Consider the following 12,500-nt stretch of genomic DNA (forward strand, 5'->3'; position numbering starts at 1 on the left):
TGCATTCGCCCCGGCAGACGCGGTTTTTGCGCCGCCCCGGCTGACGCGGTTTTTGCCGCCCCGGCTGACGCAGTTCGGACTTAGCACTTTTCGGCTGTGCCTGGCTGGCGGCCCACTCACTCGATCGCCATGTCTGTTTGCCACAGTTTTCCCGGTGGTGCCGCACCCGGGCTCGCCCCGGCTGACGCGGTTTCGTGCCGCCCCGGCAGACGCGGTTTTCGCGCCGCCCCGGCTGACGCGGTTTCGTGCCGCCCCGGCAGACGCGGTTTTTTGCCGCCCCGGCTGACGCAGTTCGGACTTGGCACTTTTTGGCTGAGCCTTGCTGGCGGCCCACTCACTCGATCGCCATGTCTGTTTGCCACAGTTTTCCCGGTGGTGCCGCACCCGGGCTCGCCCCGGCAGACGCGTTTTTTTTTTCTTTCGCCCCGGCTGACGCAGTTTTCGCGCCGCCCCGGCAGACGCGGTTTTCGCGCCGCCCCGGCAGACGCGGTTTTTTGCGCCGCCCCGGCTGACGCAGTTCGGACTTGGCACTTTTTGGCTGAGCCTGGCTGGCGGCCCACTCACTCGATCGCCATGTCTGTTTGCCACAGTTTTCCCGGTGGTGCCGCACCCGGGCTCGCCCCGGCTGACGCAGTTTTCGCGCCGCCCCGGCTGACGCGGTTTCGTGCCGCCCCGGCAGACGCGGTTTTTTGCGCCGCCCCGGCTGACGCGGTTTTTTGCCGCCCCGGCTGACGCAGTTCGGACTTGGCACTTTTCGGCTGTGCCTGGCTGGCGGCCCACTCACTCGATCGCCATGTCTGTTTGCCACAGTTTTCCCGGTGGTGCCGCACCCGGGCTCGCCCCGGCAGACGCGTTTTTTTTTTTTCTTTCGCCCCGGCTGACGCAGTTTTCGCGCCGCCCCGGCTGACGCGGTTTCGTGCCGCCCCGGCTGACGCGGTTTTTGCCGCCCCGGCTGACGCAGTTCGGACTTAGCACTTTTTGGCTGAGCCTGGCTGGTGGCCCACTCACTCGATCGCCATGTCTGTTAGCCACAGTTTTCCCGGTGGTGCCGCACCCGGGCTCGCCCCGGCTGACGCAGTTTTCGCGCCGCCCCGGCTGACGCGGTTTCGTGCCGCCCCGGCAGACGCGGTTTTCGCGCCGCCCCGGCTGACGCGGTTTTTGCCGCCCCGGCTGACGCAGTTCGGACTTAGCACTTTTCGGCTGTGCCTGGCTGGCGGCCCACTCACTCGATCGCCATGTCTGTTTGCCACAGTTTTCCCGGTGGTGCCGCACCCGGGCTCGCCCCGGCTGACGCAGTTTTCGCGCCGCCCCGGCTGACGCGGTTTCGTGCCGCCCCGGCAGACGCGGTTTTCGCGCCGCCCCGGCTGACGCGGTTTCGTGCCGCCCCGGCAGACGCGGTTTTTTGCCGCCCCAGCTGACGCAGTTCGGACTTAGCACTTTTTGGCTGAGCCTTGCTGGCGGCCCACTCACTCGATCGCCATGTCTGTTTGCCACAGTTTTCCCGGTGGTGCCGCACCCGGGCTCGCCCCGGCAGACGCGTTTTTTTTTTTCTTTCGCCCCGGCTGACGCAGTTTTCGCGCCGCCCCGGCAGACGCGGTTTTCGCGCCGCCCCGGCAGACGCGGTTTTTTGCGCCGCCCCGGCTGACGCGGTTTTTTGCCGCCCCGGCTGACGCAGTTCGGACTTGGCACTTTTTGGCTGAGCCTGGCTGGCGGCCCACTCACTCGATCGCCATGTCTGTTTGCCACAGTTTTCCCGGTGGTGCCGCACCCGGGCTCGCCCCGGCTGACGCAGTTTTCGCGCCGCCCCGGCTGACGCGGTTTCGTGCCGCCCCGGCAGACGCGGTTTTTTGCGCCGCCCCGGCTGACGCGGTTTTTTGCCGCCCCGGCTGACACGGTTCGGACTTTGCACTTTTCGGCTGTGCCTGGCTGGCGGCCCACTCACTCGATCGCCATGTCTGTTTGCCACAGTTTTCCCGGTGGTGCCGCACCCGGGCTCGCCCCGGCAGACGCGTTTTTTTTTTTTTTTTCTTTCGCCCCGGCTGACGCAGTTTTCGCGCCGCCCCGGCTGACGCGGTTTCGTGCCGCCCCGGCAGACGCGGTTTTTTGCGCCGCCCCGGCTGACGTGGTTTTTGCCGCCCCGGCTGACGCAGTTCGGACTTTGCACTTTTTGGCTGAGCCTGGCTGGCGGCCCACTCACTCGATCGCCATGTCTGTTTGCCACAGTTTTCCCGGTGGTGCCGCACCCGGGCTCGCCCCGGCAGACGCGTTTTTTTTTTTTCCTTCGCCCCGGCAGACGTGGTTCCCCCCCCCCCCCTCCGTCTTTCTTTTTGTTTTTTTTTTTTCGCCGCGGCTGAAGTGGATTTTTCGGTGCCTCGACGCCCCGGTAGTCGCGGTTTTTCCGTTTCCGCACGGCCCCGGCTGACGCTGCTCGGTCACAGTCGCCTTTTGTGGTGATTGCAGACTTCTTGAGCGCGGGTGTTTTTTTTTTTTGTTGTTGTTGTTGTTTTATTACGCATTCGCTCCAGCAGACGCTGTTTAGACTTTTTGTTTCCTCTTTTATCCTGCGACGAGGTGACGAGGTTTATTCGGTGCCCCGCCGCCCCGGCTGAAGTGATTTTTCCTGTCCCGTGCCGCCCCGGCTGACGCGGTTGGGACTTCGCGTTTGTTCGGCCGCCACGGGTTTTGGCGCACTCGCTCGGTTGCTTGTTGTTGCCACTTGTTGCGAACCCAGGTTTCTTGAGCGAGCGCGGGCGTTTTTTCTTCCTTTCTTTCTTTGTTCTATGTGTTAGCGAATCGGCCTTTAATATCACACGAGGACTCACAACCAACAATTTTCAGTTTGAAGTGTAAAAAATCTGCAGGTGTTGACGTAACTGACTTGCCCCGTACCCTTGAGTACATCCATGAAGTTCTCGTAGTACTACTAAATCGCATTATTCCAAGTGGAGAAATTCCCATAAACTTGCAAACCTCTACACGAAAATCGGTGCGCGTGATAAAGTTGAAAATTATCGTCCGATATCAAATGTGCCTTCTATAACACAAATTCTAGGAAAAAAAAAAAAAAAACACTTGTTCGCCGTTTTCTGCGCCGTGACTGGCAGCACTCCGGCGAAGCGAAACGGGGTCGATTCGAGCACGATATCGGCGTCTTTCGACGTGCTCGCCGGCGACCGTCGCACGAGTACGTCGCACGAGCGCGTCTGCCGGGGCGCCGTTTGCGAAGCCGACGCAAAAGTGGGAACCGCCGCTCGGATGATCGCCGCTTTCGGCAGAGTGAGTGTTGGCACTCCGGGGAAGCGAAACAGCGTGAATGCGCCCACGAAATCGGCGTATTTTGAAGTGCCCGCCGGCGACCGTCGCACGAGTACGGTAAACCGCGTCAGCCGGGGCGTAGTTCGGGACGCCGACGAAAAAGTGGGAAGCGCAACTCGGATCTTCGCCGTTTTTGCAGGAGTGAGTGGCGGCCCTCCTGCGAGACCAAGAAGCATCGATTCGTGCACGAATTCGGCGCCTTTCGACGTGATCGCCGGCGACCGTCGCTCGAGTAGGGCAAACCGCGTCTGCCGGGGCGGGCTTCGGGACGCCGATGCGAAAGTGGGAAACGCTGCTCGGATGTTCGCCGTTTTTGGCCGAGTGAGTGCTGGCACACGGGCGAAGCCAAACGGGGCCGATTACGGCACGATATCGGCGTCTTTCGACGTGCCCGCCGGCGACCGTCGCACGAGTACGGTAAACCGCGTCAGCCCGGGCGGAGTTCGGGACGCCGATGCGAAAGTGGAGAACGCCGCTCGGATCTTCGCCGTTTTTGGAGGAGTGAGTGGCGGCACTCCGGAGAAGCCAAGGAGCGCCAATTAGCGCACGATATCGGCGTCTTTCGACGCGCTCGCCGGCGACCGTCGCACGAGTAGGGCAAACCGCGTCTGCCGGGGCGGGGTTTACGACGCCGACGCAAAAGTGGGAACCGCCGCTCGGATGTTGGCCGTTTTTGGCAGAGTGAGTGCTGGCACTCCGGCGACGCGAAAGAGCGCGAATGCGCCCACGAAAGTGGCGTATTTGGACGTGCGTGACGGCGACCGCTGCAGGAGTACGAAAAACCACGTCAGCCGGGGCGAGCGACACACGGCGGTCTGGGTGCTTATCGCTGCTATTATAGGGGCACCCCGGCAGACGCAGAAAAAAAAAAAAAAAATTTTCGACCTTCTTTTTTGCTGGTCGAGCTCGGGTAACCCAGGTCGCAATGGGAGCCGCGCACGAAAGCGGCGTCGCGAGACGCGTTCGCGGTCGCTAGTCGCACGAGCTCGGCAACCGCGTCAGCCGGCGCGGAGTTCGGGATGCCGACGGCTAAGTGGGTACCGCTGCTCGGATGTTCGCCGTTTTTGGCCGAGTGAGTGCTGGCACTCCGGTGAAGCCAAGGAGCGCCAATTCGTGCACGATATCGGCGTCTTTCGACGTGCCCGCCGGCCACCGCCGCACGAGTACGGCAAACCGCGTCTGCCGGGGCGGGGTTCGCGACGCGTACGCAATAGTGGGAACCGTCGCTCGGATGTTCGTCGTCTTTGGCCGAGCGAGTGCTGGCACTCCGGCGAAGCGAAACGGGGCCGATTCGGGCACGATATCGGCGTATTTCGACGTGCTCGCCGGCGACCGTCGCACGAGTACGGCAAAGCGCGTCTGCCGGGGCGAGGTTTGCGACGCCGACGAAAAAGTGGGAAGCGCCGCTCGGATCTTCGCCGTTTTTGCAGGAGTGAGTGGCGGCCCTCCTGCGAGACCAAGAAGCATCGACTCGCGCACGATATCGGTGTCTTTCGACGTGCCCGCCGGCCACCGCCGCACGAGTACGGCAAACCGCGTATGCCGGGGCGGGGTTGGCGACGCCGACGCAAAAGTGGGAACCGCCACTAGGATGTTCGCCGTTTTTGGCAGAGTGAGTGCTGGCACTCCGGCGAAGCGAAAGAGCGCGAATGCGCCCACGAAAGTGGCGTGTTTGGACGTGCTTGACGACGACCACCGCAGGAAAACGAAAAACCACGTCAGCCGGGGCGAGCGACCCATGGCGGTCTGGGTGCTTATCGCTGCTATTATAGGGGCACCCCGGCAGACGCAAAAAAAAAAAAAAAAATTTTTTTCGACATTCTTTTTTGCTCGTCGACCTCGGGTGACCCAGGTCGCAGTGGGAGCCGCGCACGAAAGCGGCGTCGCGAGACGGCTTCGCGGTCGCTAGTCGCACGAGCTCGGCAACCGCGTCTGCCGGGGCGGAGTTCGGGACGCCGACGGCTAAGTGGGAACCGCCGCTCGGATGTTCGCCGTTTGTGGCCGAGTGAGTGCTGGCACTCCGGCGAAGCCAAACGGGGCCGATTCCGGCACGATATCGGCGTCTTTCTACGTGCTCGCCGGCGACCGTCGCACGAGTACGGCAAAGTGCGTCTGCCGGGGCGGGGTTTGCGACGCGTACGCAATAGTGAGAACCGTCGCTCGGATGTTCGTCGTCTTTCGCCGAGCCAGTGCTGGCAATCCGGCGAAGCCGAACGGAGCCGATTCGGGCACGATATCGGCGTCTTTCCACGTGCTCGCCGGCGACCGTCGCACGAGTACGGTAAACCGCGTCAGCCGGGGCGGAGTTCGGGACGCCGATGCGAAAGTGGGAAGCGCCGCTCGGATCTTCGCCGTTTTTGGAGGAGTCAGTGGCGGCACTCCGGTGAAGCCAAGGTGCGCCAATTCGCGCACGATATCGGCGTCTTTCGACGTGCCCGCCGGCCACCGTCGCACGAGTACGGCAAACCTCGTCTGCCGGGGCGGGGTTTGCGACGCCGACGCAAAAGTGGGAACCGCCGCTCGGATGTTCGCCGTTTTTGGCAGAGTGAGTGCTGGCACTCCGGCGAAGCGAAAGAGCGCGAATGCGCCCACGAAAGTGGCGTGTTTGGACGTGCTTGACGACGACCACCGCAGGAAAACGAAAAACCACGTCAGCCGGGGCGAGCGACCCATGGCGGTCTGGGTGCTTATCGCTGCTATTATAGGGGCACCCCGGCAGACGCAAAAAAAAAAAAAAATTTTTTTCGACATTCTTTTTTGCTCGTCGACCTCGGGTGACCCAGGTCGCAGTGGGAGCCGCGCACGAAAGCGGCGTCGCGAGACGGCTTCGCGGTCGCTAGTCGCACGAGCTCGGCAACCGCGTCTGCCGGGGCGGAGTTCGGGACGCCGACGGCTAAGTGGGAACCGCCGCTCGGATGTTCGCCGTTTGTGGCCGAGTGAGTGCTGGCACTCCGGCGAAGCCAAACGGGGCCGATTCCGGCACGATATCGGCGTCTTTCTACGTGCTCGCCGGCGACCGTCGCACGAGTACGGCAAAGTGCGTCTGCCGGGGCGGGGTTTGCGACGCGTACGCAATAGTGAGAACCGTCGCTCGGATGTTCGTCGTCTTTCGCCGAGCCAGTGCTGGCACTCCGGCGAAGCCGAACGGAGCCGATTCGGGCACGATATCGGCGTCTTTCCACGTGCTCGCCGGCGACCGTCGCACGAGTACGGTAAACCGCGTCAGCCGGGGCGGAGTTCGGGACGCCGATGCGAAAGTGGGAAGCGCCGCTCGGATCTTCGCCGTTTTTGGAGGAGTCAGTGGCGGCACTCCGGTGAAGCCAAGGTGCGCCAATTCGCGCACGATATCGGCGTCTTTCGACGTGCCCGCCGGCCACCGTCGCACGAGTACGGCAAACCTCGTCTGCCGGGGCGGGGTTTGCGACGCCGACGCAAAAGTGGGAACCGCCGCTCGGATGTTCGCCGTTTTTGGCAGAGTGAGTGCTGGCACTCCGGCGAAGCGAAAGAGCGTGAATGCGCCCACGAAAGTAGCGTATTTGGACGTGCTTGACGGCGACCGCCGCAGGAGTACGAAAAACCACGTCAGCCGGGGCGAGCGACCCACGGCGGTCTGGGTGCTTATCGCTGCTATTATAGGGGCACCCCGGCAGACGCAGAAAGAAAAAAAAAATGGGGACATGGCGTGCGTCACCGTGCGGCTTCGCAGCGTTGCCGAAGTCGCCGAGCCCTTCGACTGAGCCGAACGGCGGACAGGGAACGTTGGTCGGCCGTTCTAACCTGTCGGTGCCACGCCGAGACGTCGTTAAGGAAAACCGCGTCGTGGGCCTCTACGACGCCGTCGAGTCGTTGTACGTTTGGTGTCCAGCGTGTCGGCGGCGAGTAGCGGACACGTCGTTCACGACTTCGGTCTTTCGCAGTCGACGCGAACTTGCGGAGAGTCGTGGTGCCTCACGTTTTCGGCAGAAACCGCGGCGGAATTTTCCCGTGCGTGCGCGCACGACCTCGGTGCTGTGCCGTCAGCGTAGTGTTGCACAAACTCGTGGCCTACCCAAGGTGCGGTACGTTTGCGGCCGTATCCTCGGTGGGAATTTCGTGAGTAGGGTCGCAAATTCTACGACCTCGGCGGGTTTGAGAGCGACGTAGACTTGTGGCACGCTCAACATGCCACACGTTTCGGGGCACACCCGCGGTGAAATTTTCTCGAGTACGCTCGTATTAGGGCCCAAGGAGGTCTGGGTACTTATCGCTGCTATTATGTGGGGGTTCTCGTGAGCGGCGTACGCGAAAGCGACCGGGTGTCTGATATGCGGCGGGCTTCGGCCTCGTCAAGCGTGTCCTCGGGTCTGCTCCAGGGGAATCCACGGCAGTCGTCTGCAGCCTCATCCGCTTGATGCGTTAGGGGCTGGTTGTCGGACGGTGCCGTTTTACCACGATATCGAGGTGTGTTCCGTGTCGTCCTCGGGCGATTCAGATGCGAAAGCGCCGAAGACGCGGGCGTGACCCGTCGTCTGGCGGCTTTGCAGTCTCGGCTCCGTTGCTAGTTCCGGCCGGTCCACCGACAGTGCAGCGGGCTTGGGCAACCCGCACGGCGCGACCGAGTCGATGCAACGAAAAAGAGCGAGCATGAACGTGCTTCTTGCCGCACGGCTCCCACTCGTCTTTCGGGAAGGTTGTGCCGTAGCGAGCTCGAACGCCGTCATCTCGGAGTGCAAAATAAGCGTGTTGGGGCGCCTGAAGGTGGCCTCCGCCGCACACAGACTGCGTCCGGCCCGCCGAGGGCGAGGACGGACGCGCAGTCGAACGATTACCTGGTTGATCCTGCCAGTAATCATATGCTTGTCTCAAAGATTAAGCCATGCATGTCTAAGTACATGCCGAAATAAGGCGAAACCGCGAATGGCTCATTAAATCAGTTATGGTTCCTTAGATCGTTTCTTCCTACTTGGATAACTGTGGCAATTCTAGAGCTAATACATGCAGTGAGCCTGGAGCCCTTTGGGTAACGGGTGCTTTTATTAGACCAAGATCGATCGGGTTTCGGCCCGTATTGTGTGGTGACTCTGGATAACTTTGTGCTGATCGCATGGCCACGAGCCGGCGACGTTTCTTTCAAGTGTCTGCCTTATCAACTTTCGATGGTAGGTTACTTGCTTACCATGGTTGTTACGGGTAACGGAGAATCAGGGTTCGATTCCGGAGAGGGAGCCTGAGAAACGGCTACCACATCCAAGGAAGGCAGCAGGCGCGCAAATTACCCACTCCCGGCACGGGGAGGTAGTGACGAAAAATAACAATACGGGACTCTTTTGAGGCCCCGTAATTGAAATGAGTACACTCTAAATCCTTTAACGAGGATCAATTGGAGGGCAAGTCTGGTGCCAGCAGCCGCGGTAATTCCAGCTCCAATAGCGTATACTAAAGCTGCTGCGGTTAAAAAGCTCGTAGTTGGATCTCAGTTCCAGACGAGTAGTGCATCTACCCGATGCGACGGCTCGGACTGAACATCATGCCGGTTCTTTCTTGGTGCACTTCATTGTGTGCCTCGAGATGGCCGGTGCTTTTACTTTGAAAAAATTAGAGTGCTCAACGCAGGCGAGTCGCCTGAATAAACTTGCATGGAATAATAGAACAAGACCTCGTTTCTGTTCTGTTGGTTTTTGGAATACGAGGTAATGATTAAGAGGGACGGACGGGGGCATTCGTATTGCGGCGCTAGAGGTGAAATTCTTGGACCGTCGCAAGACGAACTACTGCGAAAGCATTTGCCAAGAATGTTTTCATTGATCAAGAACGAAAGTCAGAGGTTCGAAGGCGATCAGATACCGCCCTAGTTCTGACCATAAACGATGCCAACCAGCGATCCGCCTGAGTTACTCAAATGACTCGGCGGGCAGCTTCCGGGAAACCAAAGTATTTGGGTTCCGGGGGAAGTATGGTTGCAAAGCTGAAACTTAAAGGAATTGACGGAAGGGCACCACCAGGAGTGGAGCCTGCGGCTTAATTTGACTCAACACGGGAAAACTTACCCGGCCCGGACACTGGGAGGATTGACAGATTGAGAGCTCTTTCTTGATTCGGTGGATGGTGGTGCATGGCCGTTCTTAGTTGGTGGAGCGATTTGTCTGGTTAATTCCGATAACGAACGAGACTCTAGCCTATTAAATAGGTGCGGGGTTCCCAGCACCTTACAACCTTCTTAGAGGGACAAGCGGCTCCTAGCCGCACGAAACAGAGCAATAACAGGTCTGTGATGCCCTTAGATGTCCGGGGCCGCACGCGCGCTACACTGAAGGAAGCAGCGTGTCTTTATCCCTGTCTGAAAAGACTGGGTAACCCGTGGAACTTCTTTCGTGATTGGGATAGGGGCTTGCAATTGTTCCCCTTGAACGAGGAATTCCCAGTAAGCGCGAGTCATAAGCTCGCGTTGATTACGTCCCTGCCCTTTGTACACACCGCCCGTCGCTACTACCGATTGAATGATTTAGTGAGGTCTTCGGACCGATGTCCGGCGCGGCCTTTCGGTTGCGCCGGTCTGTTGGAAAGATGACCAAACTTGATCATTTAGAGGAAGTAAAAGTCGTAACAAGGTTTCCGTAGGTGAACCTGCGGAAGGATCATTAACGGATTGTGAAGGGTGAGCGCCTCAGCTGCGTCTGCGCCCGACACTTTCTGCCGCTGACCCCGTTTGGACGCGGGGTCGGCTTTTCCCCACGGGGCTGCCTGAATGTGGAGCGGCACCCCGTGACAAATTGTTGCGCCCAGCGGACGCCAACACCGCGACCTTGGACGGTCGGCCAGGTGGCGGACGCGGGTACAAACGGCGCAACGCACTCATAGGTCGGCTTTCGACCCGCCACTGCACCGTGGCTCGAAGCGCTCGAAATGCGCGACCCGACCGCTGCGGGACCGCCTAGTACTGTAAACAGGAGCGGCGGAGCGCGAACGGCGAGTCGTGGTTACGTCGGTAGAAGGCGAGGCTGCGCGTTCCCGAAACGCCAGCCGAGTGCCCTCCCGACCGTTCGAGCGTGCAAGAACGAGACCCGACAATCGCGCGGCGACTGCCAAGTACGAGAGGAACGGCACAAGCGTCGGCGGTCGGTCAAGGAACTGGCGATGTGACGGGTCCGCTGTGCACCAGTGCATACCGTCCCGCCGTCCGCGGCAAGCGCCTCCGCGTCCTCGGGTGACGGAGGCTGCCGGTCGGTTCTTGCAGGCGAGGGATCTCGCTGGCACCGGTTCGCGTTGACGCGCGGCCGGTCATGGCACGGCGATGCGACGGCCGAGGTGCGCAGTACTCGATGGAGGAACCGCACGCTCCGATGACCGTCCCGCCCTCCGCGGCGTATGCGTACCGACCGTAATGGTTGCAGCAGCGCCGGCCGGCTTTTGAATTCGCCACACGAAACACGGTGCGAGATCGCGGTTAGGGGAGCGTCGACGTTGCCAGGCGTTTTGCTTGCTGCCGAGGGAAAGGCGGCACGGCCACGTCGCGCTCGTCGCGATTAGCGGGTCTGCGCGCTTTGGGAAGGTGCCGCAACGACTTGCCGAAAGAGGAAGCACGGAAGAACGAGGGACTTGGACGTCCCGACAATTGAACGCACTTGCGGCCAGGCCCTTGCTGGCTTCGTTCTTCCGCCTCGAGTAGGCTCGTACGCGGCTCCGGCGCCGAAAGTGGTCCTTGGCACCGACTTCGGTGGACGTGGGAAGTGCCGCGCAAGTACGGCGCGCCTGGCTCCACCTGTTGGCTAAAGTAGGCAGCCGGATCGGCATTTTGGTGTGCGGTGGCAAACCGTGGATGCGAAAAAAGCTTGTGCGATTTCGTGGAACAAAAAGCGGGGGTCCCCCTTTTTATGCGGAGGAGACCGACCCGCCCGCCGTGGTGAACCGCGACGCCACGGTAAAAACGGGAGAGGCTTGTCGATGGGACCGTGCATCCCGCGCTCCACGGAGGCCGGGAGGCGGCCGCCCGAGGAAATGTGTAGCCGTCGAGGCCCGCATCTGCGTGCACTCTTATCCAAATGGGTGTACCGCAGGCATTTTCTGGTTAGGCGGGCCAATGAGAGCGAGCACACAACGATACCTACGGGTCCGGCTTGGAGAACCGGCTTCGACGCCTCCCGAGTATTTATAGAGGGGTGGACCACGAAAGCACTCGCAAGTAGCGGAAGCGAAACGCCGTCCGAAACACACCGTTTGCTCGATTTGCGGCAGCCGAAAAAGGCGCGGCAGAGTTTTGGAGTCCAAGCGTGCGCTGAAAAGCGCCCTTCTTGGCCACTGTTTGGCCGAGTGCCAGAAACGTTTGGTTTTGACTGTACGGAATTGAACAAACACTTTTTCACGACTCTAAGCGGTGGATCACTCGGTTCTCGGGTCGATGAAGAACGCAGCCAGCTGCGAGACTTGGTGTGAATTGCAGGACACACTGAGCACTGATTCTTTGAACGCACATTGCGGCCTTGGGTCTTCCCTTGGCTTCGTCTGTCTGAGGGTCGGATCACATATCAAGAGAGCCTTCGGCGCACAAGGGAACGTGAGCCGTCGACTCGTTTTGACCGCGTCGGCAACACGGACAGCACGCTGAACACCTCACAGCGAGCGCCAACAGCGGCCACTCAAGGGCGAGACGGTGGCGACCGTCGTGCCAGAGCCCAACCGAAACGGGGGCGACCGACTGCATTGAGGATGTGGCACCTCGTTGAGACCGCCGCAGGACTTCGAGTCGGAAGGAAGCCTGCAGGGAAAGTGCGGTCGAGGTTGCGTACTCCTCTCTGCGACCGGGCGCGCAAGAGCTGCGAGAGCCACGGACGCGCAACTTTAACGCACGGTAAACACGAGGAGCGAAAGCCGGCCAGCAAAGCTTCTCCAGCCGTGCGCAAAGTGCGCGAGATCGCAGCCTTGCGTTGCGCTTGTTGCCCTCGAAGTAAGCAGGGTGTCCCGTAGACCGGGCGCTCGAACACGCTGCGGGGCCGTGCCTCCTCCAGGCTTTGCCGCGCGAACAGGGAACGTTCGCGCGCAAAGCGCAGGGAGGTGAGGAGGCTGCGCCCGACGTTTGCGGTTCGCTGCGTACGCGGTTGATGCGGAGAGCACGGCGCGACGACTTGCCGCGAAGCGGAAAAAGTCTCCCGCACGAGTTGGCGAAACGTTGGCGAAGCTTAAGGCGTTCTCGTCGTAGTCCGCCGTCGGTC

The 12,500-nt window shown here is 60.9% G+C and overlaps 2 non-coding genes across 2 annotated transcripts; both read left to right on the forward strand.

Moving 5' to 3' along the window:
- The first annotated feature begins 8,120 nt into the window (after positions 1–8,120).
- On the forward strand, positions 8,121–9,935 carry LOC142792596 (small subunit ribosomal RNA). The gene has a single exon (XR_012891055.1). It is a non-coding gene; the product is annotated as a small subunit ribosomal RNA (ribosomal RNA).
- Positions 9,936–11,654: 1,719 nt separating this feature from the next.
- LOC142792583 (5.8S ribosomal RNA) lies at positions 11,655–11,807 on the forward strand. Its single transcript, XR_012891042.1, has one exon. It is a non-coding gene; the product is annotated as a 5.8S ribosomal RNA (ribosomal RNA).
- Positions 11,808–12,500: the final 693 nt, after the last annotated feature.

This window comes from Rhipicephalus microplus, unplaced genomic scaffold (assembly GCF_043290135.1).
Source record: "Rhipicephalus microplus isolate Deutch F79 unplaced genomic scaffold, USDA_Rmic scaffold_229, whole genome shotgun sequence".
Taxonomy (NCBI): domain Eukaryota; kingdom Metazoa; phylum Arthropoda; class Arachnida; order Ixodida; family Ixodidae; genus Rhipicephalus; species Rhipicephalus microplus.